General features: G+C 41.4%; 1 protein-coding gene and 2 pseudogenes across 1 annotated transcript in view; 2 read left to right on the top strand and 1 right to left on the bottom strand.

Moving 5' to 3' along the window:
- Positions 1-5,205, bottom strand: part of SLCO1A2 (solute carrier organic anion transporter family member 1A2) — a 101,128-nt gene that overhangs the window by 76,077 nt on the left and 19,846 nt on the right. The gene's annotated exons all lie outside the window — the stretch shown is intronic.
- Positions 363-579, top strand: LOC102988512 (SNRPN upstream reading frame protein-like; annotated as a pseudogene).
- LOC112066343 (small nuclear ribonucleoprotein-associated protein N-like) lies at positions 784-1,463 on the top strand (annotated as a pseudogene).

The following is a 5,205-nucleotide window of genomic DNA, read 5'->3' on the forward strand; positions in this document are numbered from 1 at the left end:
GCGGAGCACAGGCTCCGGACGCGCAGGCTCAGCGGCCATGGCTCACGGGCCCAGCCGCTCCGCGGCACGTGGGATCTTCCCGGACCGGGGCACGAACCCGTGTCCCCTGCATCGGCAGGCGGACGCGCAACCACTGCGCCACCAGGGAAGCCCTGTCAAAGTTGATTTTTAAATAGAAAAGTTAGTCTATCAAGTTTAGGATATTCCTAAGACGTTCAAAAAATTCAAGATATGGAAAACCAGTGAGAAAAAAATACATAAGGTTAAACTAATAAATCTAATCCTCAAAAGACTTTTGGAGGAGCAGAGGGGAGCAGCCAGTGCTGCCTAATGCTCTGTTTTGAAGAACAGCCAGCAGTGCAATGGAGCAGGCCAGGCACTGCTCACACCTGAAACGGACCACAGAACACGCACATACCAGAGGTGGAAGTTCAAGTCACACGTAGAAGGACAACCTCACCAAGCGATCAAGAGTGTCCACTGTGCCCGCAGAGATCTCAGCAGCAGCAAGTATCCGTGGTAGATTTTAAGGCAAAATTGACATGGACATTCTTAGCTGAGACACCAAGAGGTGGGTAAAGCTGTGTTGGAATAGCCAGGTAGCTGATCGAAGCAAAAAAACCAGTGCTCTATCTACTCTTTGAAGGTTCTGCCCCAGCTTGCCTTGTTTGTCAGAGAACCTGCGTCATACCTCTAACTGTAGCCTTCCCTTAGGTCTCAAGGATCCTGAAACCTTCCAGGGGACATTAGATTTGGTAGAACAGCAACCATGACTATGGAAAGAGCAGCCAGATGCTGCAGTGCGTTAACTATAGATTGAGATGTATCTTGCAAGATGGCCAAATTTTCATTGGCATCTTTAAGGCTTTTGACAAATTTATAAACTTGATCCTCTGTGACAGGGATGAGATCAAGGAGATCAGGTTAAAGAATCCAAAGCAGCCAGAGCATGAAGAAAAGCAGGTTTGGGGTCTGGGGTTGCCACATAGAGAACTTGGCTTCTGTGACTGTGGAGGGTACACCCCCCAAATATACCGACATTGCTTGGGTACCACGTGCTGGAACTACAAGAGGCCCTGGGGTTGGCAAGGCAGCTGACTAAAGTGTACCAGCTAGTTTTCCAATTCCCCAGGCTCCTGCTGGATTAGCAGGTCCTGTCCGAGGGGTTGGGAGGCCATCCCAACAGGTAATGACTCCAGGAAAGAGGCACTGTAGCTGCTGCTGCAGTGGCTGCTACTGCCAGCACTGCTGGAGCCCCAACTCAGGACTCACCAAGGCAGGGGACTCCACCCACACCTGTTGGTCCAGCAACCCCAGCTCCACCAGGCCTTATGGCTCCTCCGCCTGGTATGAGACCACCCATGGGCCCACCGACTGGGCTTCCCCCGGCTCAAAATTCAGAGGTAGGCGGAAGGAAGGCAGAGGACTGCTGTTTTGATTGTGATACCGTTTGGGTGTTTTAAATTGTGAACACACACATTTGGTCAAACTAGAAATTATTTTTTTAAAGGCATTTAAAAAACCTTTTACTTTTTAAAAATTTTATACGAAGACCATTCATTCCTATTATGTATTATATCCTCACCTGGCACTCACCTGTATCCTCAATTCCCTCTCATTTGCTCCCCATACCTAATCCTTTCCACATCATGTCATGACCGCAAATATGATTTGAACCCGTTTACTTCTCTAAGTCTTCTGAAGTCCAAGGCTTCATCATCTCTCATCTGGAATACTGCCTAGCCTCCCAACAGATGTCCTGTTTTCACTCTTGCCACCCTCTGATGTATTCCACACACAGCAGGCAGGCTGATGTTTTAAAGATGCTGAGTCACACGCCTGCTTGGACCCCTTCAATAGCTTCGGATTGCCCTCTGAATAAATCCAAAGTCAGCTCAGCCTCTGAGCCCTGCATCTTCGGACTCCTGCTTCTGTCTCCAGCATCATCTTTCTACCACTTTCTTGTTCCTCCACTTGCACTTGCACATGCTGCTTCTCTGGCCTTGAACATTGCCCCAGCACTCTTTCCTTGGTTTTCTCTCATGCTTTAGGATTCAAGTTAAGTGCCGCCATTTTTTCTTTCTCTCACCACCATGTCAGTTCTCTCCAAAGTATGTACCATTTGTAATTGCGTATTTACTTATTCACTTGCTTATCTTTGTTTCCTCCACAGGCTGTAAGCTGCATGAGACCAGGAACTTTGCTTTGTTCACTCTTGTATCTCTAGTACCTAGAATATCCCCTGTCACAGAGTAAGTCCTTAATCACTCCTGACTGAATCAATCAGTGAATGGAATGTACAATAGGACGGTTTTTTCTCAAAAGTGTGCACATAACCACTGAGGAGATCTGTTTTTAAATGCACATTCTGATTCAGAAGATGTGGGATGGGGCCTGAGATTCGGTGTTTCTGAAATGCTCCTGCGTGATGTCAAAGGTACCAGCACCTTATTCACACTTTTGGCTAGCAAGGCTAGAGGGAATATAAAAATGAGCGATAGTGATGTTTGTCCTGGAGGGAGGAGCTTAGGATCTGATAATGGAGTTGCCTCATAAAGATGATCTACATCACCACTACCACGATGGCTTTCATTGCTATAGGAAGCAAGTAAGACCTAAAATTGTTTGAGATTGGGGTCGATGTTGACCTTACCCAAACGTTATACAAGACCAACATAAGGCCGTGTCTAGCTATAACAAAATCATTCAAAGAGTTATAATAAAATACAAAATGTACAAGAAGCAATTAGTAATTCAGTCTATAGGAATAGAGATCCTTTATAACAAAGCAATAAATGTCATGGGACAGACAGATGAGGATCTGAATTTCACTTTGTCCTTGGGTAGCTGTGCAACCTTCAGCAAGTAATTTATATTCTCTGAATCTCAGTTTCATCATTCATCAATTGGGCAAATGATACCCACCTTAGAGGTGTGCAGATGAAGTGAGGTCTCACATATCAGTTAAATAACTGTGCCTGGCATTTGGTAGTCCTTAAAAATATCAGGTCCACCTGTTCCTTTCTTAGGTAGAAGATTATTTTCCTTATAACATTTATTTCCCAGGCGGTGAAAGAATTAATATTTGAATGTATGTTTGTCATCTTTAACATCTCAAAGGGAAAAAAATTAGGAAAATAAATAAATATGTAGGTTAAAATCAGGCATTTTGGTCTAAATGAACACTAGACCATGGATCAGAAAACTGAGTTCTGGTCCAGGATCCAACTCAAACTAAACGTGTGACATAGGACATATTATTTAACATCTCTGGGTCTCTGTATTATTTCTATATCATTATATACACTTTGTTAAATACATTAATTATCCTCTTACGGGAAATCATTATTCTTCAAAAACATGTGATTTTATATTTCCCTTTGGAATATCAGTAATTTCCACAGAAATACTAAAATTTCAGAATCATTGTTAATTAAAACTAGGATTGGAAAACAGTTTCTTTCCTCCTAAAATCTCTACTAAACACCCTCAAACTATATTACTCAGTTTTAAAGAAATATATGAAGCCAGAGAACTTAAAATTTTACTTGGAGAACTTCCACCTTTTCTAGATTATACAGACATGCACATTTTCACTGACAGTTGGAACTTGTTTTCGCTGCTATATATGATCTTGAGTTGTCATAACTTAGAATATTAACTTAAATATGACTTAGAAATTCAGGAAAAAAAGAACAATTTGGAAAAAATAAATTAAATCTTTTCCTTCAAAATAATTGTGATGTTTCTATGTAATAATAGAAAAAGTCAGTGAAAAAACTGCTTGGCTACAGTTGTGTCTCTATTTAAATGCTGACAAATGAATTTACGGGTTGAAAATTGTTTTTATGCCTTTAACCCTCCTCTTCCCACTTCATTATAAATGGCTTTCAATTGTCTTCTGCGTCTTTTTTTTTATGTACCTTGCCCTCATATCTCAATCTGCTACTGAATGTTCATGGAATTAAGCCCCTAGCATTATATGAATTTAGGTAGACACTTCAATGTCCCTGGCTTCATTCTTTGCATATAAACATATTGTTGATATTCTTAATCACTTCTTTTTACCAATTCCCTACTACAAACTTCTCTTTAATCCATGAAAATCCACTCTGGTACTTTACAAAGATGGCAAATTCAAGTTTCAGCTGTGTCTGACACACCATTAATTCCACCAAGATACTCTGTATCTACTACGTTAACATTCACTGATGTGTTAACGTGATAATGACCCATCTGCTTCTGCTGTCTATGAGGTACTTTCTATCTATAGGGATGGAAATTAATGACAGAGTCTCTCTGAACTGCCTGAGGTCAGAGCTGGGAAAGGTGAGAAGGGTATATAAGAGCTGGATTACTGGTTAGCAAGTCGGGGAGTAAATGCTCCAGTGGATGCAAGCTTGGTGCTCTTCATGGAGCTTCCTTGTTAACAAAGGTATTTTCTGATATTGCTGACACTGAGACATTAAAAGGTAAGGAATTTTTTGTTGCTGGGATAGTATTATTTATTTAGCATTAGAACAAATTTGGGATTAAATATATGGTTTATTTCAAAGAAGGGCTAAAAGGATAATGTTCTATAATGTTAATTTTCCAGATTGTTTCAAGAAGGAAATTGGGTAAGGGAAAATTTTGAAAATATTTGAAAATTGTTAAGGGACTACATCAATAAAAGTATGATCCTTAGAAATTATGTTCAAAAAAGATTTTTTTAAAGTAAGCTCTAGTTTAATACTCCATTAATCAGAGCTATAATAAATTGCTTGATTTCAATTCTGAATTATTCTTTTCAGAAAATTTGAGAAGCAATATGGGCATCTGGAAGCTTCCAGTAGTTCTCGCTGTGCTCTTTGTTGCATTAAACCATCTGGAAGGTACACCCATTGAAAGGTTCCTAACTTTAAAATCCTGGTTTCTTTGCAAAGTATGAGAAAATTAGAATTAAATACAGCTATGTAATTAACAGCCCTTGTTCCATGTGATTTCTGACTAAATAATATTTTTAAATAGTACATTAAAAATAGATAGCTAGGGCTTCCCTGGTGGCGCAGTGGTTGAGAGTCCGCCTGCCGATGCAGGGGACGCGGGTTCGTGCCCCGGTCCGGGAGGATCCCACATGCCGCGGAGCGGCTGGGCCCGTGAGCCATGGCCGCTGAGCCTGCGCGTCCGGAGCCTGTGCTCCGCAACGGGAGAGGCCACAACGGT

The sequence above is a fragment of the Physeter macrocephalus genome, chromosome 6 (genome assembly GCF_002837175.3).
Source record: "Physeter macrocephalus isolate SW-GA chromosome 6, ASM283717v5, whole genome shotgun sequence".
Classification (NCBI taxonomy): domain Eukaryota; kingdom Metazoa; phylum Chordata; class Mammalia; order Artiodactyla; family Physeteridae; genus Physeter; species Physeter macrocephalus.